General features: G+C 43.2%; 1 protein-coding gene and 1 long non-coding RNA gene across 3 annotated transcripts in view; both read right to left on the bottom strand.

Annotated features, from left to right (window-relative positions):
* Window positions 1–23,780, bottom strand: part of Nlg3 (Neuroligin 3) — a 453,040-nt gene that overhangs the window by 360,839 nt on the left and 68,421 nt on the right. The gene's annotated exons all lie outside the window — the stretch shown is intronic.
* Window positions 1–23,780, bottom strand: part of LOC143212905 (uncharacterized) — a 101,495-nt gene that overhangs the window by 11,241 nt on the left and 66,474 nt on the right. The window contains exon 2 of the long non-coding RNA XR_013009818.1: window positions 1–23,780. This exon is cut by the window's right edge and continues 35,128 nt beyond it. This is a non-coding gene — a long non-coding RNA (uncharacterized LOC143212905).

Here is a 23,780-nt window from a genome sequence, read left to right on the forward strand (position 1 = left end):
CTTGAACTCGCCCCAACTGGCTGTGCAAACGTTCACCTGATTTCGATTCGGCGAAATCGATACCACGCCCGTCGAATAGGGACCGACGGGAACGGAAATCCGTTTCTGAATCGCAAATTTTTTTCCCGCAGGACGCAATGAGTTTCGAACCGGCCACGGAATAAAAAGAATCGCACGACGCTGTGTATCGTTGTACGCCCGTTCTCGGCATCGACTGCCATCAAATTTTCGGGAGGTTCCCACGGAATTGTGGAACGGCCGTATAGTTCGCAATTCAAAAGCTGCCGGAGTTGCGAGCAAGCCCGCCGCGCACCGATCCTCGATACCGACGGAATCGAATAATTCTGCGCGAAATACGCGGCGAGGGCAGACCGGCATCTGCCAATTTGACCGAAAAATAAAACAGAACGAGCCTATCGCGAGCGCGAAGTCGTGCAATTTTTATTCGCGGAGGCCGCGGCCGCGCCACAATCCCGAACCACCCTTATTCCTCTAATAACGAGCTCGTCCCTCGCCTCGCCGCGCCCCGCGCGCAAATTTAAAAATACTCGCGCGCCGTGTTCAGACCCGCTCACTAACCGCGCCGTGGCGTGGAATAATTTGCGGCGACGAAAAACTGTGAATAAATAACTGGCCTCCGGAGCCGCGCGACGTAATTAATGTCGTATACCACCGCCGTAAAAAAAGCCAATTCCGCATCTTAATCCCAGAGAAGCGGACGCAATCGGACCCCCGCGGTATAACAAGATCGAGGCTCCGGCTCGATGTATCGAAATCAGCCTTGGAATCATTTCTACAACTTTTTGGTTTAAAGAATCCAAGGATTCCTCGATGTAGAGTCGTCAGATTAATACTTCACCCCCACTCTACCTTCCCCTTCAGTCGCGATCCGGTCACGTGACTAATGCGGTAGTGGCAGAGAGGGGGCAACTGTATTCCCCTCACCTGGCGACTTTGTGTACAGTCAGTGTAAGAAGTATCTGCACACATTTCGAAAATAACTTTTTAAAACGTGGACCGAACGTCTTGAATTTTTTGAGACGTTAGAAATTTAGTTTAGTAGTGTAAATAATTTTTTTGGCAATCGCGGAGAAGAAGAGGTCCCGATTTCGAAATTTTTGAAAAGTTACAGCAACTTATTTTCTTATTAATGGCTTTATTCCCAAATCGTTTCTAATTTACATGAAATAGATACACCAATGCAAAAATAAAAAAGTTGTGTACCATTGGAAAGGGCTTTCCTCAAAAAATTGATTTGCGTACACGTCTCCGCCGCAGAAATTTGTTCGAGAGCTGATACAATTCCGGTGGAACAGCCGATTCGTTAACGCAGTAGGACGATCGTTAACCGACGTAACGATCGTTACAGAAACACGGGGTAGCCGGTCACCGATGTAAATGCGGGCTGCGTGACCACGTTACAAAAATATGGAACGTCGGCCGAGCGAACCGCGTGGCGAATTAATTTTTCATCAGGCCGCGGCAACCTTCGCGCGGAATATTTTTTCATATCAAGGGGCACGGTCCGTTTTTCGCGGACGTCCTTATTTCCATCTATCCGATGCTCTAGTGGCACCCGAGTGTAATTAGGCGCGTTGAATATTGCATGAGGCTTGAAAATTTATTAAAATGATCTTCAGCCTCGCGTGATTGCAACACGCCTCGCGCCATGGTTAAACGTTGCCGTGTTGCAGCTGGGATTTTCTCATCTGCTACTACCGCCCACCACCCCACATCACCCTGACGGAAAAATCGAAATTATTAATTAAATGTCAACGACGATATCAGATTCCACGGTGTACGTACAATTAATACATCGACTGCTTCGGATCGTTCGTTCACTTCACGATCGCCCTAATTTATTTTATGAAGGATCCAATTTACAGGATGAACAATTTAACATGTTCAATGGCGTCATTTGTTTCGCTGGTAATTGCTTTCCGCTTGGTCGCAACACGATTAGATAAAACGTATCGCTTTCATCTACCACCTAGCTCGATCAGCTTCGATTAATCCGTCAAGATCACCACCCTTCCTCCTTTTTAATCGCGTTTTCACGCAATTTGCAAGATCACTTTTAGATTGTTGTGCGTAAACCAGTTTTCATAAACGTGTTTTCATGTGAATAAATTATAGTTATCGAACTCGCGCGCGCTTCAGTGTCAGTTGAGAGTTAATTATTCAAATTTAGACATCAATTTATCAGATCATGAACTGTTGGCACTTGAAAAGCTATTCAAATGTTTCAGCTTACTGAAAAATGACAAGGCTCTATTTATTTAGATTTTGTGTAATTTTTATCAAAATATGCGCTTGGATAAAGAATTTCACCGAATAAATTTCCACGTAAGCAACTTTATAAATTCACAACTAATTAAGTTTATCAGATCAGGAACTGTTGGCACTTGAAAAGCTATTCAAATGTTTCAGATTACAGAAAAATTACAAGGCTCTATATATTCAGATTTTGTGCAATTTTTATAACGATATGTGCTTGGATAAAGAAAGCATCGAATCAATTTCCACAAACTTTATAATTCCAATAATTGCAAGATGAAAAATATAAAACCGGTCGTTTGACCGGCAGTGGTAGATGGCGTCTGCAGACGCTTGATCTAGTACGTTCCGCTGACACCTGAGGCGTTTATAGCCGCTTACATTGTCGAACCGAACTGAAAGAGCACGGCGAAACTTGTGCCACCGACCAGATACTATTAAAGACTGCCAGCCTTATGGGAGTTCGTGTCACTCGAATATTTCGGTGTTCTCTTACGCCCTCTAAGACATATTCTGACTGGAGTGAGAAACAGAAGGCCATCGACATGATCTCGTCGGTGCAGAAGGCTACTGAGGAGATTCTCGTCGGTGAGAAGGCAAATCGTCACGGAACCATATTGATCATCATGAATTGTTACATTCTGTACCGAGCAGATATTTCAGACGATGTTGGTTTCAATATTAAAAGCAAAACTCAAGGACAAAGAATTCCTAGAAATATATTATTGAAGCATAATTTTTTAGGAAAATCAACAATTCCTATTTCAAATTTTATACGAGACACCTCAGTTTGTAATTTCAAAACATTTCATAAACGAGAATTATTACCTTTCACTTTTTTATACATAAATGTTCCAAGAATCGATCTGGACAGAAATATTTTGAAAAGACTTTACTTTCTTGAATAAATAAATGCGTGCGAATGTTCATGGTTTAAAAGTTATTCTATATTTCGAGTTTTATTGTCTATTTTTACGAAAAATTTAGATGGCAAGGTGGTCAAGGGAGTGCTCGTTAACATCGTTAGAAAAAGGAATTGTTATAAACATTAAACAGCCAGATATAATAAATTTATCTGTAAATTGTATCGAATAAATTAATGCGTGCGAATGTCATGGTTTAAAAGTTATTACGTATCACGAAAACTATTAGCCACTTTGACTAAAAAATTAGGTGGTCAGATTGCCAAGGGATTGCTTGTGGACATCGCTGTCAAATAGAATTGTTATAAACATTAACCAGCTGGAAATAATAAATTTTTCAATAATTGTCACGGCGATCGACATCGATCGATATTCGGCGGAGTGGGGGGCGCCGCTCGAGCTCGGCAGATCGGCGAGAGCTCACCGGTGGTCAGTCAGTCGGGGCGGGGGAAGTGGGGTGAGCGGACGTGCTGCGGGACCAGGAGCGCCAGGAGAACCGGAGGGACCAGAGGTGGACCAGAGGTGGACCAGAGGTGGACTAGAGGTCATCTACAGTTACCCTGGCCTACCTTCAACTGTCAATTCAAGGAACAACGGTAAGTCTGTTTACTAATATTTTTCAAAACTTCTTTTGTCTTTTTGAACTTGTCCTTCATACTTTTGAAATTTTCATCGAGACTTTCGATGAAGACTATTGAGTCTTCTTCAAATTTATCAATTTTATTCTTTATAAAAATTACATTTTGAGCGTCCCACTCGTATGCAGGATTATAATTGCTGTTGTGAGCTGCTTCGTTGGTTGTTTTCGCACTCGTGTGCGGGGTTATAGTTATTCTCTTAAGATAAGAGTACTTGTCCACGTCGTTGGCAAAAGGAATTATTATAAACATTAATTATGTAGCTAGAATTAATAAATGTCTCATGGCATTATCTTCTATATAATAAAAATCAGTTTTGAATAAATTAATGCGTGCGAATGTTCATGGTTTAAAACTTATTCTATATTTCGAGTTTTATTGTCTATTTTTACGAAAAATTTAGATGGCAAGGTGGTCAAGGGAGTGCTCGTTAACATCGTTAGAAAAAGGAATTGTTATAAACATTAAACAGCCAGATATAATAAATTTATCTGTGAATTGTATCGAATAAATTAATGCGTGCGAATGTCATGGTTTAAAAGTTATTACGTATCACGAAAACTATTAGCCACTTTGACTAAAAAATTAGGTGGCCAGATAGCCAAGGGATTGCATGTGGACATCGCTGTCAAATAGAATTGTTATAAACATTAACCAGCTGGAAATAATAAATTTTTCAATAATTGTCACGCCGATCGACATCGATCGATATTCGGCGGAGTGGGGGGCGCCGCTCGAGCTCGGCAGATCGGCGAGAGCTCACCGGTGGTCAGTCAGTCGCGGCGGGGGAAGCGGGGTGAGCGGACGTGCTGCGGGACCAGGAGCGCCAGGAGAACCGGAGGGACCAGAGGTGGACCAGAGGTGGACTAGAGGTCATCTACAGTTACCCTGGCCTACCTTCAACTGTCAATTCAAGGAACAACGGTAAGTTTGATTACTAATATTTTTCAAAACTTCTTTTGTCTTTTTGAACTTGTCCTTCATACTTTTGAAATTTTCATCGAGACTTTCGATGAAGACTATTGAGTCTTCTTCAAATTTATCAATTTTATTCTTTATAAAAATTACATTTTGAGCGTCCCACTCGTATGCAGGATTATAATTGCTCTTGTGAGCTGCTTCGTTGGTTGTTTTCGCACTCGTGTGCGGGGTTATAGGTATTCTCTTAAGATAAGAGTACTTGTCCACGTCGTTGGCAAAAGGAATTATTATAAACATTAATTATGTAGCTAGAATTAATAAATGTCTCATGGCATTATCTTCTATATAATAAAAATCAATTTTGAATAAATTAATGCGTGCGAATGTTCATGGTTTAAAAGTTATTCTATATTTCGAGTTTTATTGTCTATTTTTACGAAAAATTTAGATGGCAAGGTGGTCAAGGGAGTGCTCGTTAACATCGTTAGAAAAAGGAATTGATATAAACATTAAACAGCCAGATATAATAAATTTATCTGTGAATTGTATCGAATAAATTAATGCGTGCGAATGTCATGGTTTAAAAGTTATTACGTATCACGAAAACTATTAGCCACTTTGACTAAAAAATTGGGTGGTCAGATAGCCAAGGGATTGCTTGTGGACATCGCTGTCAAATAGAATTGTTATAAACATTAACTAGCTGGAAATAATAAATTTTCCAATAATTGTCACGGCGATCGACATCGATCGATATTCGGCGGAGTGGGGGGCGCCGCTCGAGCTCGGCAGATCGGCGAGAGCTCACCGGTGGTCAGTCAGTCGGGGCGGGGGAAGCGGGGTGAGCGGACGTGCTGCGGGACCAGGAGCGCCAGGAGAACCGGAGGGACCAGAGGTGGACCAGAGGTGGACTAGAGGTCATCTACAGTTACCCTGGCCTACCTTCAACTATCAATTCAAGGAACAACGGTAAGTTTGATTACTAATATTTTTCAAAACTTCTTTTGTCTTTTTGAACTTGTCCTTCATACTTTTGAAATTTTCATCGAGACTTTCGATGAAGACTATTGAGTCTTCTTCAAATTTATCAATTTTATTCTTTATAAAAATTACATTTTGAGCGTCCCACTCGTATGCAGGATTATAATTGCTCTTGTGAGCTGCTTCGTTGGTTGTTTTCGCACTCGTGTGCGGGGTTATAGGTATTCTCTTAAGATAAGAGTACTTGTCCACGTCGTTGGCAAAAGGAATTATTATAAACATTAATTATGTAGCTAGAATTAATAAATGTCTCATGGCATTATCTTCTATATAATAAAAATCAATTTTGAATAAATTAATGCGTGCGAATGTTCATGGTTTAAAAGTTATTCTATATTTCGAGTTTTATTGTCTATTTTTACGAAAAATTTAGATGGCAAGGTGGTCAAGGGAGTGCTCGTTAACATCGTTAGAAAAAGGAATTGATATAAACATTAAACAGCCAGATATAATAAATTTATCTGTGAATTGTATCGAATAAATTAATGCGTGCGAATGTCATGGTTTAAAAGTTATTACGTATCACGAAAACTATTAGCCACTTTGACTAAAAAATTGGGTGGTCAGATAGCCAAGGGATTGCTTGTGGACATCGCTGTCAAATAGAATTGTTATAAACATTAACTAGCTGGAAATAATAAATTTTCCAATAATTGTCACGGCGATCGACATCGATCGATATTCGGCGGAGTGGGGGGCGCCGCTCGAGCTCGGCAGATCGGCGAGAGCTCACCGGTGGTCAGTCAGTCGGGGCGGGGGAAGCGGGGTGAGCGGACGTGCTGCGGGACCAGGAGCGCCAGGAGAACCGGAGGGACCAGAGGTGGACCAGAGGTGGACTAGAGGTCATCTACAGTTACCCTGGCCTACCTTCAACTATCAATTCAAGGAACAACGGTAAGTTTGATTACTAATATTTTTCAAAACTTCTTTTGTCTTTTTGAACTTGTCCTTCATACTTTTGAAATTTTCATCGAGACTTTCGATGAAGACTATTGAGTCTTCTTCAAATTTATCAATTTTATTCTTTATAAAAATTACATTTTGAGCGTCCCACTCGTATGCAGGATTATAATTGCTCTTGTGAGCTGCTTCGTTGGTTGTTTTCGCACTCGTGTGCGGGGTTATAGGTATTCTCTTAAGATAAGAGTACTTGTCCACGTCGTTGGCAAAAGGAATTATTATAAACATTAATTATGTAGCTAGAATTAATAAATGTCTCATGGCATTATCTTCTATATAATAAAAATCAATTTTGAATAAATTAATGCGTGCGAATGTTCATGGTTTAAAAGTTATTCTATATTTCGAGTTTTATTGTCTATTTTTACGAAAAATTTAGATGGCAAGGTGGTCAAGGGAGTGCTCGTTAACATCGTTAGAAAAAGGAATTGATATAAACATTAAACAGCCAGATATAATAAATTTATCTGTGAATTGTATCGAATAAATTAATGCGTGCGAATGTCATGGTTTAAAAGTTATTACGTATCACGAAAACTATTAGCCACTTTGACTAAAAAATTGGGTGGTCAGATAGCCAAGGGATTGCTTGTGGACATCGCTGTCAAATAGAATTGTTATAAACATTAACTAGCTGGAAATAATAAATTTTCCAATAATTGTCACGGCGATCGACATCGATCGATATTCGGCGGAGTGGGGGGCGCCGCTCGAGCTCGGCAGATCGGCGAGAGCTCACCGGTGGTCAGTCAGTCGGGGCGGGGGAAGCGGGGTGAGCGGACGTGCTGCGGGACCAGGAGCGCCAGGAGAACCGGAGGGACCAGAGGTGGACCAGAGGTGGACTAGAGGTCATCTACAGTTACCCTGGCCTACCTTCAACTATCAATTCAAGGAACAACGGTAAGTTTGATTACTAATATTTTTCAAAACTTCTTTTGTCTTTTTGAACTTGTCCTTCATACTTTTGAAATTTTCATCGAGACTTTCGATGAAGACTATTGAGTCTTCTTCAAATTTATCAATTTTATTCTTTATAAAAATTACATTTTGAGCGTCCCACTCGTATGCAGGATTATAATTGCTCTTGTGAGCTGCTTCGTTGGTTGTTTTCGCACTCGTGTGCGGGGTTATAGGTATTCTCTTAAGATAAGAGTACTTGTCCACGTCGTTGGCAAAAGGAATTATTATAAACATTAATTATGTAGCTAGAATTAATAAATGTCTCATGGCATTATCTTCTATATAATAAAAATCAATTTTGAATAAATTAATGCGTGCGAATGTTCATGGTTTAAAAGTTATTCTATATTTCGAGTTTTATTGTCTATTTTTACGAAAAATTTAGATGGCAAGGTGGTCAAGGGAGTGCTCGTTAACATCGTTAGAAAAAGGAATTGATATAAACATTAAACAGCCAGATATAATAAATTTATCTGTGAATTGTATTGAATAAATTAATGCGTGCGAATGTCATGGTTTAAAAGTTATTACGTATCACGAAAACTATTAGCCACTTTGACTAAAAAATTAGGTGGTCAGATAGCCAAGGGATTGCTTGTGGACATCGCTGTCAAATAGAATTGTTATAAACATTAACCAGCTGGAAATAATAAATTTTCCAATAATTGTCACGGCGATCGACATCGATCGATATTCGGCGGAGTGGGGGGCGCCGCTCGAGCTTGGCAGATCGGCGAGAGCTCACCGGTGGTCAGTCAGTCGGGGCGGGGGAAGCGGGGTGAGCGGACGTGCTGCGGGACCAGGAGCGCGAGAAGAACCGGAGGGACCAGAGGTGGACCAGAGGTGGACCAGAGGTCATCTACAGTTACCCTGGCCTACCTTCAACTGTCAATTGAAGGAACAACGGTAAGTTTGATTACTAATATTTTTCAAAACTTCTTTTGTCTTTTTAAAATTTTAAAATTTTTATCGAGACTTTCAATGAAGACTATTGAGTCTTCTTCAAATTTATCAATTTTATTCTTTATAAAAATTACATTTTGAGCGTCCCACTCGTATGCAGGATTATAATTGCTCTTGTGAACTGCTTCGTTGGTTGTATTCGCACTTCTGTGCGGGGTTACAACTGCTCTCATGAGCTGGTTCTTTGGTTGTATTCGCACTCATGTGCATGGTAAGGTTTGCGCTTATGTGCGGGTTTATATTTGCTCTTGTGAGCTGGTTACATTCGCATTCGTGTGCGTGATTTAATTCCGCATTCAACTGCATTGTTTCTAAATACGATTAGTCTGTTTCAGCTAGATTACAACAGCCCGCTGCTAACAAAGACGACACACCAAATGAAGAGGACACATCAACGAAGAGGAAGAAGACTACAGTGTATTTTGAAGTTAGTTATATACGATCTATATATTAAGATTGTATATCATCGTTGTAAATATGTCGTGTTTCACAAGTCAGTCTTCCTACAAATTTTCTCATCTTGTTTGAAATTGGCATTCCTCCGATCGGAGGTCCCCCAGGGGCTCACTCACGGCCGCATCCGTGAGTGAGTACGGGGTGTCGCGTCCCCGGGGTACCCGAATCGCCTATAGGCCGCACCCGTGTGCGGGGTTAGTTTGGCTCTCGTGAGCTGGTTAGATTCGCACTCGTGTGCGGGGTTAGTTTGGTTCTCGTGAACTGGTTCTAGGTTTGCTCTCGTGAGCGGGTATTAGGTTGGCTCTCGTGAGCTGGTTAGATTCGCACTCGTGTGCGGGGTTTGTTTGGCTCTCGTGAGCTGGTATTAGGTTGGCTCTCGTGAGCTGGTTAGATTCGCACTCGTGTGCGGGGTTTGTTTGGTTCTCGTGAACTGGTCCTAGGTTTGCTCTCGTGAGCGGGTATTAGGTTGGCTCTCGTGAGCTGGTTAGATTCGCACTCGTGTGCGGGGTTTGTTTGGCTCTCGTGAGCTGGTGTTAGGTTGGCTCTCGTGAGCTGGTTAGATTCGCACTCGTGTGCGGGGTTTGTTTGGCTCTCGTGAGCTGGTATTAGGTTGGCTCTCGTGAGCTGGTTAGATTCGCACTCGTGTGCGGGGTTTGTTTGGCTCTCGTGAGCTGGTATTAGGTTGGCTCTTGTGAGCGGGTATTAGGTTTGCACTCATGTGCAGGGTTATGTATTGTTATGTGTAACTATATTATTAGTCTGTTTCAGCTAGAATACACCAAGAAGAAGTCATACCAAGAAGAAGACATACCAAGAAGAGGACACACCAAGAAGAGGACACACCAAGAAGAGGACACACCAAGAAGAGGACGTACCACGAAGTTGTAGTTTTATTCGCCGAGGGAGGTCCCCCAGGGGCTCACTCACGGCCGCATCCGTGAGTGAGTACGGGGAGTCGCGTCCCCGGGGTACCCGAATCGCCGATAGGCCGCACCCGAGTAAGTCGAGTAATTATTGTCTTAAATTCACGTTACTCGTTTTCTTGATTCCGACACAGCCTTCTGCTGTGTCGGACCTTGCTTGTATGTACCAGACCGATTGGAGCCGGTATTCGGCGTCGATACATTGAGAGGGGTAGTTCATTGAGACCTGTTTACTCGTATTGCCATTCTCTCTGTTCGTAATCCTACCCACGTTACCTCAATGCAGTGCGTTGCCTGGTGGCAGGTAGTTGGCAGAGAAATTCTCTGTTCGTCATCCTACCCACGTCATCTCAATGCATTGCGTTGCCTGGTGGCAGGTAGTTGGCAGAGAGATGGTGTTACGTTTGAACACTTCTCACTGTCCATTCCTCTTGGTGAGGACACGTCAGGTATCTGCTCTGACCGGAGCTGCACTGCAAGCATTGTACGCGCCGCGTCACCTTCGAACCTGAGCCTTCTGCTCTGGTTCGCTCTTATTTTTTACTTTGAAAGAATCAGAGCCTTCTGCCTGATTCGCCTTCGATCCCCCCCTGGATCGGAGACTTCTTCTCCGATTCACTCCTTTTGCTCCGCGATAATTGCTCGACTTGCGTGCGTAATTTAGTATAATTCCATCGACTTGCGTGCGTTAGTTATTAAGATTGTATATCGCCGTTTTAAATATGTCGAGTAATTATTGCCTTAAATTCACTTTGCTCGTTTGCTTGATTCCGACACAGCCCTCTGCTGTGTCGGACCTTGCTTGTATGTACCAGACCGATTGGAGCCGGTATTCGGCGTCGATACATTGAGAGGGGTGGTTCATTGAGACCTGTTCACTCGTATTGCCATTCTCTCTGTTCGTAATCCTACCCACGTTACCTCAATGCTTTGCGTTGCCTGGTGGCAGGTAGTTGGCAGAGAAATTCTCTGTTCGTCATCCTACCCACGTCATCTCAATGCATTGCGTTGCCTGGTGGCAGGTAGTTGGCAGAGAGATGGTGTTACGTTTGAACACTTCTCACTGTCCATTCCTCTTGTTGAGGACACGTCAGGTATCGGCTCTGACCGGAGCTGCACTGCAAGCATTGTACGCGCCGCGTCACCTTCGAACCAGAGCCTTCTGCTCTGGTTCGCTCTTATTTTTTACTTTGAAAGAATCAGAGCCTTCTGCCTGATTCGCCTTCGATCCCCCCCTGGATCGGAGACTTCTTCTCCGATTCACTCCTTTTGCTCCGCGATAATTGCTCGACTTGCGTGCGTAATTTAGTATAATTCCATCGACTTGCGTGCGTTAGTTATTAAGATTGTATATCGTCGTTTTAAATATGTCGAGTAATTATTGCCTTAAATTCACTTTGCTCGTTTGCTTGATTCCGACACAGCCTTCTGCTGTGTCGGACCTTGCTTGTATGTACCAGACCGATTGGAGCTGGTATTCGGCGTCGATACATTGAGAGGGATGGTTCATTGAGACCTGTTCACTCGTATTGCCATTCTCTCTGTTCGTAATCCTACCCACGTTACCTCAATGCAATGCGTTGTCTGGTGGCAGGTAGTTGGCAGAGAAATTCTCTGTTCGTCATCCTACCCACGTCATCTCAATGCATTGCGTTGCCTGGTGGCAGGTAGTTGGCAGAGAGATGGTGTTACGTTTGAACACTTCTCACTGTCCATTCCTCTTGGTGAGGACACGTCAGGTATCGGCTCTGACCGGAGCTGCACTGCAAGCATTGTACGCGCCGCGTCCCCTTCGAACCAGAGCCTTCTGCTCTGGTTCGCTCTTATTTTTTACTTTGAAAGAATCAGAGCCTTCTGCCTGATTCGCCTTCGATCCCCCCCTGGATCGGAGACTTCTTCTCCGATTCACACCTTTTGCTCCGCGATAATTTCTCGACTTGCGTGCGTAATTTAGTATAATTCCATCGTTGTAAGAAAGGGAGGCAGAAGGAATATTGCATTCGTTCTGACTCCCTTTCGGGTCTCTCGTGCAGCAACCTCCTCGTGGTGAGACCTGGGCAATTGGTATTATCCTCTATTTGTAAGAACTTTTAGTGTCTTATGAATAAAGGATAATATCAAGCTAATAGCTGCACATTTAATAAATATGTTGATTTTTCAATAAATTTTATCCCTATACCTATTGTGTTTCACAACGTTTTGCAATTTTACCTTCCTTCAGATCAAAATATATGTATTATCCAAGCTGATTTGCCCCGGGCGTGAACAATGTCATATATCGTCTGGTTCTATTTAGGTAAAGAGACGGGATAGTATTTCGTCGGTGATAGTATTATAAGGCAATTACAGAATGGGTAAATACTATATCATTCTTCTTCTACTTGACGAGTATCTCGTCGTTGGTAGAACTTTTAGCGATGTGGTATTTCAGATCACTGTAAGTTCCACGTTATCCCCGCGCCCGTCGCGCCCCGTTACCGGTCCCGCTGAATAACACAGGGGCTTGCAGTCTTTAATAGTATCTCGTCGGTGCTTGTGCGTAGTAATTGCAATAAATCTTACTTGTTTTGTGTAAAAAATGTGTGATGACTGCCACGCTGACTACTATTTACGTTGACTGCTGTCCTCATTGCCCGGTATGTATCAAATCTTCTTATTCTCTACTATCTTCCGTATCGAAAGGATTAAGATTTTCAATGAATTAATGCTGTGTTTATACATATCAACGAAGTGTAATTTTCATGCAATCATCTTTATTACTATAAAGATTGCCTTATTGTGCCGCAAATTGAATTTTGAATCTCAAACTTCGTTCAAAACGTCAACAATTCTTCTTGTCTATATTTTTCTGTACAAACTTTTGTCGGCAATGTGTATGCATCACACAAGACTGGCGTTGAACGTTTTAATTATGACCGTAATGGGCGATTCTCATTCGTACGGCTGCAATTTTATTGGAAACGGGGCAAGGAAGAAGAAGAAGCGGGGGATAGAAAGGATGACGCACGCTCGCCGGAATCTCAGCGCGGGAGAATTTCGCCCGAGAAAAATCCCGAGAATTCCAATATAAAAGGCCCTCGAGAACCCGAATGCACCTGCTGCCGCGGCGAATCCTCCGGTTCGACACGCGATGAGAACTGCATCCGTCTCTCGTCGGCGAAATCCCTTCGCGCTCCGGGGAGTTCAGGGAATACGAGTCGCGTGCATTTCGCTCCTCGTCCGGCTGCAGGTGCACGTGTTTCTTAAGTTTCTGCTGCACTTTCGGTCCTCGGATCTGTATCCCCATCTCGCCCCCACTCGAAATGCAATCGCTCGTTGCCCTGGTATCGCGCGTTTTCGGTTTCCGGAGCCTGTTTCGTTGTCTCGAGTGCAGTCTCATTCCCAACTTCGTTGTTTCGTTCCTCTTCTATCTCTCGACGCCTTCCGTTTTCACTGAGTCGATACGATCTTACACATTCGAGATCATTCTTTATCCTACCACCGATTCTATACACTAATGTTTCTTGGCGGATTTTTGTAATTGGAAACTATACGTTCTTGTCTCTACTGGTTTATCGTCAAACCTAATTAATTATTCAATATGTTCACGACATATGGTGGTGTCCAATTAATTACTACACATTTAAGTATTGTATGAGGTATTATATTTATCAATTTCATATACACAAAATGAAAAAAAAATCATATACAATGGATCATTCTAGATCGAGGGAAATGTTTCATATTCAAGTTAAAATAGCTCAGAGATTCAGAGACATTGAGGATTTCTATGGAAAATAAAATTGTTCTAAAAAGGGTTTCAGGATTTAGCAGGATAGTTATGATCCAGCGGCTCCCACGACATTTTCTATTTATATCGCGTGCAAACAATAAGGGCTAAGAGATTTCATATTTTGGCAGATATCTTTCAATCGAAAAGCATTATTTTGCACACGATAAAAAAATGTCGTGGATGCCGCTGGACCATTCCAATCCTGGTAGACCCTTTGGAATTCGCTTGGAGATCACCGAAAGACCCTGCCAAATTAATTTCTAGTATTTCGACCATAAAATATCCTGCGGTGGAGGTTCACCGAGTATGTGTATGTGGCAGTCGTAGACGCAAGCCGCAATGTTTGCGGAACGCGGGGATATTCGTTCGGCAAGGACGCGGCTTAAGAGCGGGAAGAGCTTGAACAGCGGGATTCGTCGATGCCTGGACATGAAATCCCTAAATCCCTGATCAGGAAAATATCGTCGACGTAAGCTAGGTACGCGCGGGAATTTATTAAGCGAAGGTTCTGGCGCTCGCTTAGCACGCCCCAGCTATGGAATCTCACGCGAGATCATCTCGTTCGTAGGAGGCATCGTAGCCCGTTACCTCGAGGTCGCTAATGCGAAAATCGATTATTAATCGAGCGTGAGATTCCTTTCGAAAGAAAAAGCCTGGCTCTCTCTCTCTCTCTCTCTATCTTCTGGATACAGTTTCCGGTTCCATTCGTGCGAATTCGTCCGTAGGACGGAGCACTTAGCGGGAGACTGACGACGTATTTAACGCTCGGGATTAGGTCGGGGCCAAGGAGGGAACGCGTTAACCACTCCCGTGGGCCAATTTTTTATTCTTAATCGGCCGGGCTTTCCGCAAGCCCGTCGGCCGATTTAAAGAGGAACGCCTTTTCTTTCCAACGGATGCAAACGGGCCGATGATTATCGCGCTGACGGCGTTGCTTGCCTCACGGTTACTTGTTGCTGGCCACGCTGATCCTTTATCTTTTAATGCACACGCGAATCGCCGTTGAAGCTATTCCCGGAACACGTTCACTTTGTGTCATTCCACATTGTTTTTCCTACCGAGAAATAATGGAAACTGAGATTGATCAAACGATATCCACGCAGGATCAAGTATCGGCACGCTCGGATTTCGCAAGCTACGAAGCTATCGATTCAACCGCGTTTTCGTGGTACTTCCCTATTAACAGTCTGAGGATCTTTATGCAAAATAAAAACTTTCTACCGGAATAGCAACAAACTGGGCTGAGATTTCATAGATTGAATATAATATTAGATGATTACAGCTTCATTTATTGGAAATTACATGAACATCCGCAGTCTACTAGTCACTATAACCACAAGATAAATTGTGCAAGGATTTTCAGCTTGTGCAACTTAACAGCCCGCTTCTCATCCCCTTCGCTCAGTCCAGAAATACTTCGTTAAGTACACAGAACCGGCCGGGCAGCCGTGATTCAATTCGCGAAATTCTGAACAATTTACATGTATGCAGAACGCGTCGAGGGATTCTCTTCAATCACTGGAAAAATTCGATCCGCCGCTCCGCGCCGTAGCGAAACATCCGCTTCGGAACTTTTAAACATTTGTTCGGATGATTTTATCGGTTTATAAAGCTTCTATAAGCTCGCCTGGAATCGAAAGTTCGGCTAGGAACGAGCAACCCCCGACAATCGTATCTGACCATAAAACCGACCGATCTGCGGAAACCTCTTTGATAGCCTCGACAATGCTAATGCTTAAATATTCTGCAACTCGATCCTTGCTAATAATGTATGCATCTGTCGAGACTGTCGACGCTATTTTTCAGTCTTCTGGTGTCTCTTCAAGGAGGGTATTCCGATTTTTGAATTTTTCAGGAATTTTTTTCAGAAGAACTGTCGAACTTTTCGCATTGGAGTTTTGCATACATATTCATTGGCTTTCGTAGCGCTCGTGTGAATTTTTTAAACCAAAAATATTCAATAGTTCACGAATGTTACATCGTTTTAAAGCATGGGTAACTACGTCTGTTTTACGAATTCGAACAAACTCTTCTGTACGTCATATCGTACAACTTGAAAGAAGTGGAAAAAATCGGTTTTTTCGAAATGAGAAACCAGAACAGCCCCTCGAGACGAAAAGGCTGGCGGGTGCCGCGCGACAACACCCTTGACAACCATATTCCTCGAAATAATTCACGAGCGATTTACACGCGTTGGGGCACGGCTAAAAATATTCGATGGCACATTCCACAGTGCCAGCTCGCGTCCGATCGATACATACATATTTCACCGGGAGGGGGTTCTAATTCCGAGCGTTCGGAGTCGTTTATTCCACGGTGTGGCACAGTTTATTTGCAGCGTGTTTGATTTATCCACGAACGAGTATCACGAGACTCGGGATGGTCGATTCAATCAAGCGAGACCGAGCTTTCGATTCCGCGTGAAGCTTCTGAGATGCTCGGGAACAAAGGAAATCGGTTTCGGGCAGTTAACCCGAATCGTGCCCCGACTCTTTGCTGAACGGAAAATTCTAATTTAAATTTAGGGTAGAGGCGAGGAGAGAGTTGTGCGGTGATCATCGAACGTGATTCTCAAGGGAGTCCCACCTTCCCCTACTACGACGCTGTTCCCCCACACTTCCGCCGGTCACGTGACGCGTTCCATACATGTGTCCCAGCGCTACTTAGCCTGACGAGCCCTCTAGCGGCCCCAGGACGAAACGCCTTCTCTCTCACAAATACTTAAGCCAAAGGACGGCTATAGGTACGAGAAAAAAAAGCTCGAGCATTCCAGGTACCCCGAAGAAAGGTACTATAATATTCAGTGTCCATCAGAGAAGATATAAAAGGGACAATTCTGATATACACGGTATACGCCTGAAAATAACGAACTGGATCGCGGGCACGGCTGTCGTCGTTACACGAGAAAGGAAGACGCATAAAGGAGGCAACGGAATCGTGTCAGTGACACGTCCCGTGTAAAAATAATTCACGAGACCTCTCTGAATTTCATCGAGCTCTCCCCGGGAACGTCGTTCGAGCGAGAATCGACTCTCATTCGCTCACGGACGCACCGGAATTATTCTGGAAAATGAATATATTCCGAACCGGGTGTGTGCTACTCTCTCTCTCTCTCTTTCCCGCCCTGTCTAAAGGGTCACGAGCGCGGCATACATTTCCCTTTATTCGATAACATTTACCGAATGGCGTATTCGCGCGGCTCCGGCCACTGAAAAATTGACATTTATGCCGCGTGTATTTATCGTTCGCGGATCCCGCCGACTCGAGGTATCGTCGCGGATTCCACGTCCCCATATATATGAGGCGCGCGCGGATCATACAAAGTAACGCCAAGACGTTTCGAATAACTCCGCTTCCCTATCGCATAATACGATCCGTCTCATGAATACAATTCCCTATACGACGCCGACCCGACCCACCCCTGTCTTCCTCGTCATGTTTTTCGTACGTTCCGATCTGGCCAGAATCGATTTAACACACCAGAAACGATTTTACATTAATTTCTAAAAATAACGAATCTGTGTCTGACCAAATTTTTTGCCATTTTTTAAAAAATAGATACGATCTGAATTATTGGCTATTCACTATTCAAAATTTTTGATGTTCGTTTTTTTAATTGAAATTGGAAGATAAAATAATATATGTCATCTAAAAATAGCAGACCGCAACAGAACATTCTATGCATAGATACAGTTTAATTATGATAGTACGTAAATATGTAGACATGATTGAAACATGAATGAAACGTGAGGATTAACATGTAACAACGTCGAATGATTGCAAACATGATGAAATATACTATTACGTACCTTGTATATTAATTAGGACTCTCTATGGACAACAATATCGACTTTTCTTTAAATCGTATTATTCTACCGAAATGTATAGTTTCATACAGCGAATAATTGTTGGAACTATTCTACGAGCTAGTAAATCATTCAACACAATTAACAATCCTGTGATGGCCTATGTATAAATCATGTACTAATTCGAGAAAACATTGGTTCCCATTTTTAATTCAACTACGTGGAATAATTGACAAACTTAAATAACTAATTAGTAGCATGAAGAATCGTTTTTTATTTGATACATGTACAATTCATTTATGATTAATTTGAATCAAATTTGTAGTTTGAGTATTACGTTTATTATTATCCAAGAGAAACCTAATCTTGGACCTAATTACTGGACAGCTAAGTGCTCCTGCCTAGACTGTGCCATACTGTTCTAACATACATCAGTCTGGTAGAAACCTAATTTTCGAAACTGTGTGGGAGAACTAAACTGTCTGTTGTTCTACTTTCAATGAAAAAGCGAATCAACACACGTATACTGAAAACCGGAATGGAAGTCACGTTCTCCTCATAAACCAACCCTAAAGTTGTATACATATATCTAACATGAACCCTCCTATTTATTTTGCAGTAATCCTGTATATTGAGGTTATTATTTTCTGTGCACTGCCGAGGGTGATAAAACAGTCCGCAGCTTCAGGAGCTCATGTCAGCTTCTTCGTTGTAAAGTCGACTTTTATATTTACGAGCGTTCGATATCGCAACCGTATTTCTCTGCCACACATCGGACATAAACAAACGAGTTAGACATTTATCCGTTCACACAGTTCTTTAACAACCGGAGATTATCATTAACTTAAGAAGTAGTTGCTTCGTAGGCTTTTCTACGAAAACGTGTGATTGATTTCGCATTTTTGAGTTCAAGGGTCAGGTCAAGGTTATCAAACCGTACAATAGAGTACGAATGTAAATATTATTCAAAGTGGGTCGTGTTAATCAGAAAAATGCCACAAATATATTGGCAAAAGTTCCATAAATAATCATTCTTTGTTTACAAATATCGTGCACATCGTTTCGACATGTATCGAGACTTTACTGTACGTTTGAAGGGGAGTGTGCGCGATTTTTTTCTGGAGGAATTTCGTAGGTTCCTGTTAAGGATTGCTCGGCGGCAATTCAATTTCTCCCTAATTCGACAGCGTCCCAGGATGAAATCCGCAGGAAATTCGGTTTGGAATAAAGCAGGAAGCTTTCGGTTCGCGCCGCCTTTCGAGCAAGCGTGCCAGGGAACACGGTAAGGGGGACAGACAAAACGAGGAGAACGAAAAAGAACAAAGGTTTGTCTATTTCCCGGTGGCGCGCGATTCCCGCGTATTCTTGACACGTGTCACACGACCTCTCTCCGCCTTTCAGATCCGCAATACCCTCGACACCGAAGGATTTCCAATCTCTCCTTTTCATAGCGCGCGAGAGGGCACCGGGAATATAGAAAACGCCCGCGAAACAGAGGAATCCCGATGTAATCCGGCCACGGAGACGCGACGCCTACGTGCTCGAGAAACTTTTCACCGCGATACCAAATCGGTAATGTTCACGTAGACTGGCAAGAATGATCCGGGGTATTTGCTGCTGCGGAACTCCACTGTTTTTTCGGGCAATATTGATTTTACTGCCGGATTCCACTGCCCAGCGAATCCGCTGAGACATCGGTCTCTCAGATTTACTCTCTAATCAATCAATCCTGAACCTCGATCCCCTGAACCCTCGGCTCTGTCCCTATGCAGAGTTTTCAATAATATTTTTCAAGACCGTGAATTACGGTTCGGTCATTCTGTACTAAGAATATCCCTAAATTAGAAATGTAATAGAAATGAATTTTCATATATTAGAATATCCAGAATATACTATTGGGTTGGTAAGAGAGTATTTTCGGTATTTTAAGGTGAAATAAAACCGAATTTCCTTATTCAAACGATGAACTTTAATCAATAACATATTTTCTTATTTGTTCTTTTTTGAAAAAGATCATCGATCCGGGAAAATATCTTATTCATTAAAGTTCATTGCTTGAATAAAAAAATTTGGCTCTATATTTCACCTTAAAATACCGAAATTACTTTCTTGCCAACCCTATAGAATATAACAGAATATATGAGAATATACCAGAATTTATTTTCTATGAAAATTCCTGCTAAGTTCAGTCCAAAATTAAATAAAAATTCATCTAGAACGATTTTATTGAGAGTGAAATAACTGCTGCAATAAAGAGGCAGCTCCATTTTCGGGTAACTGATCCAAATGGAAAGGCAATTAAAAATAAAGTACTGTTTCAAACGTGCTATGAATTGATGGTCAATTAATATTTGTACTGATAAATGTTTACATTGTGTTATAAAACCTTTTTCATTGCTCGAATTCGCACAGATTAAAAATTGACGCTACTTTTGTGTAAAAATCGCAAAAAATATACACGGTGTCCGACGAAAATTTTCCGAATGAATTCCAGTTGAATTAGAAACGCGAGATCGCCGGGTAAACTGTTTTTAATAGTTTTCGATCAGGGGAATGGCCGAGCCGAAAGCGTCGCGACGAGAAATCAAACGCCGCGGCAGCTCGCATTAGTTAAATCCTAATGCCGCGCGATTAATTGCCGGGGCGAACACGTATGTTCCGCGAGATTTATACGTGCCCGTAAACCGCAAACAAGGGACACGTTGCCCCCGGTGTGCTCGTGGAAAGAAACACACCCGGGGGTAGGGAGCAAGCTCCATGGGAGTAAAGTCAGATGACGCAACAGAGAAGAGAGAGAGAGAGAGAGGGAAAGGGAAAAAAGAGAAATAACAAGAGAGAAGAAACGGAAACGGAGAAAAACAGGAGAACGCCGAGAGGAAGCGGGAGGGAAATAGAAAGGACAGTACCGAATGCAACGAGCAAACCGGGTGTACGAGCTAAATCCTACGAGAGGTGGAGAATGAACGAGAGAAAGAGGGGAATGGGAGAGAAAGAGAGAGAGGGAGACGGAGGCAGAGAAACATTTTAGCCGGTTATATGCAGTATGAGTTGTTGCCAAAAAATATCAAAAATCTTCTGGCCGAGAGCCAATGGAGGTTGAACACAAACCACGGACCACACGCACGGCGAATAGCCAGCCGAATAATAGGACTTTATTGTTGGACGTATAAGCCCGTGTACGTGGTCGACGTGTTCGTTCGTGTATTTTTCGACTTAGATATTGCACTTTCGGCGATCTGATCGACGATTCGATTTTCCCCGGTCGGTTGGCCGTTCCTTCACCGGTTCTCCACTGGAAAGTGTCATAAAATTTATCTATTGCATTAGACAACCCTTCTCAAAACTCCTGAACATTGAAAGTTGCGCTCACGTTGTTTTCTGCAGAACTCGCCCCATTTAGCACTGTTGATAATTTATCTACAGAGACGCAGTGGAGGGAAAAACACTCGTTTTTCTTAGAGCGAGGCTTTCATGTTCTACAGTGTTACCACGTACACTTTCCGATAAAAAAATGGTTTTCGACTGTTAACGTCGTCCAGGTACCCAGATAAATTGTCATTCGTGTTGAAAACGGTTGATCGGCGATGATCGGCCGGGGGACGAGAGGACGAGTCGAACAAGCGATTCGATAACTTCGCCGGGGACGAGTTAACCAACTTTCTTCGTTTTCCCGTGCCGGCATCGGTGCCGCACAGCGTGCTGGGGGCCGGGTGGGTTCTCGACGATCGCGACTCAAGAACGGCAATAGAAAGTTTTCTAGTCGCGAACAAGCATCCATAATTAACGATCGAAGTTACACGTCGCCCTCGCGCGGCCGCCCGGCCGGGTATTATCATCAATTTCGTGTAATTGCATAACGGGTCTGTATATTAGGGAATAAATTGACGTCCTGTGTCATCTAATTAGCGCGAGAGAGCGTGCGCTAGCGCGGCAGCGCCCGCGCGCATACTTCGAATTGTTTGAGCGCGTAATTATCGCGAATTTCTCGGAGCACCGGTTGGTAATTAGTGATAAAACGTTATCAAGCTGCATAATTATCGGGGACGGCTATGCGTCGCCCGTGTACAATGACGCATCGCCGGAAACCGATACGTGATGTTTTCGCGCCTCGCTTCCTAGACCCGTTGTTTGCGGCGATCATGTTTATACGCTCGGCGAACAGTCGATATCGCCGCTGGTCCATGGGTCCGGGTCAATGGAAATGAAATCTCGTTAACATCCAAGAAGTCCCACTACTTCGCCTCGGCTCGCCGGCGACGACGTTCACGGAGTTTCGTGGCTTCTAGTTATTTCACCGGTGATGGAAGGACTCGAGAATTAGTTCAAAAGTTCCCTCCCTCCGAAAGGTATTCTTATCTTTAACCCTCCGCCGGTCGGAGGACTTCACTGGGACTTTTTACTGTCTCGTGGAAACTCCGCTTGCTTGCATCGGGACTCTAACCCGGTCTAACTTCCCGCTCAAATCGAATCCTGGTTATTCTAAGTGGGAATTGTGACTGGTCTTGATGTGTGCGACGGAGTTGGGCTGTTTGGTAATTTAGTCCCAGTAATTTCGGGATCAGATTGATCGGTGAGATTTTCTTCGGAGTTATTCTTTTAGGAAGGTTCTGTCATCATGTTCGCGACACTTTTCTGATCAAATTGAGCACATACACGATATGATTCCGATCTTATTTGCTTGTTCCACATTTCCATTACCCGAATAGGTTCGTCACACGAAGCAATGCATACGGAACGTGATTCATTGTGCAAATTAGTGAAGATTTAATCGGTCTCTGTAGCTAGGTAATTGTTCCAGATCCTCGAAATTGATCCTCCATCAATGATTACGACTTTATACAGGCTGAGGCACCTAAAACAGGCCATCTTAATAAAGTAAAATATTTTCCATCGCAGTTCACTTTCAAGGACTTCGACTGACCTCGAGTCTTAGATTTCTAATTTGGAAAACTCTGATTCACATTCAGAACGTTTCAGCAGTTGCTCGTTATTAGTCAAAAGATGATTTACAGTTATATGGAGAACTTTGTCTCATACATACTATGTTTACTGATCATTCGAATGCATTTTCTTCGAGAAGCAATGCTTGTCGAGGTCTCGGGTAAAATTTCAAACTCAGTGAATCCCGCGTTCAAATCTACAAACCAAAAGGTTGCGATTCTCCATGGAGATATGATCCAAAAATGTAGAACAGAATTTTCCTTTGCAGCAGCCTTTGTTCTAACAGATATGAAATTCAAATTTCTTTCTTCCTCCAATAGGATCCGATTGGCTAGTATGTTCATTCAAATACCGATTCTACATTCTTCAGGCACCCAGGCAGTGTACTGGGAACGATGTTTGTTATTTTCGAGCCTGGAATCCGGCTCTGGAGAAAGGTCGTGATTCCGTATGGTAATGCGTATCAAAATCCAATGTAGAATTTTTGGTGGTTCCCCCTCCGGACATACATAAATGCATACATAAATAAATACATATACTGGGTGTCCCAGCTAACTTGACCACCTTGAATATCTTTGTTGTTTTTAAAGATACAATTTTTCACGATTTATTACTTTGAAAATTCGACTTTCCAGTGTTGCGTCTCGTAGAAACGCATAAAATAGATTTCCCGCGAGCCAGACAATATAATCCCGCGCGTCGATCAATTTGTTTTACGCTCGGTTTAAACAACCGAGCAACCGGAGACGTCTCGAAGCATGCAGAACTCCTCGTTTCATCAGACGCGACGCCGTGCGAACAGCTCCCATGAAATAACAATTTCTGAGAGGCAAAGAATTCCTCGGCGAGAGGTGTCGCGGACATATCCCGGCCGGTGTTGTTCCGCCATTCTCGCGAATGGTATTCTCCGAGCAACAAGTATTCACCGGTATATTCGCACGTAAATTCGTCTATTCGTTACTGGAGACGCGAGGTCCTGCAATTTGCTGCTACTTTTGTCTCGCCGTGTTGTTCCGCTTTCGTTCCGCGGAACAGGACGAGCGGATCTCGTCGCTCGACGACGCTGGCGAGCGAGCGCGCACGATTACGCGGACTCTAAATTTATCGCCCGTCCCTTTGCGGCCTGTCCCTTTGTCCCGCCGTCTAATTGCGACATTTTTCCGTCGTTGCCGGAACTAATTAGCGTCCCCGACGCCACT

This window comes from Lasioglossum baleicum, chromosome 10 (genome assembly GCF_051020765.1).
Source record: "Lasioglossum baleicum chromosome 10, iyLasBale1, whole genome shotgun sequence".
NCBI classification, from domain to species: Eukaryota; Metazoa; Arthropoda; class Insecta; order Hymenoptera; family Halictidae; genus Lasioglossum; species Lasioglossum baleicum.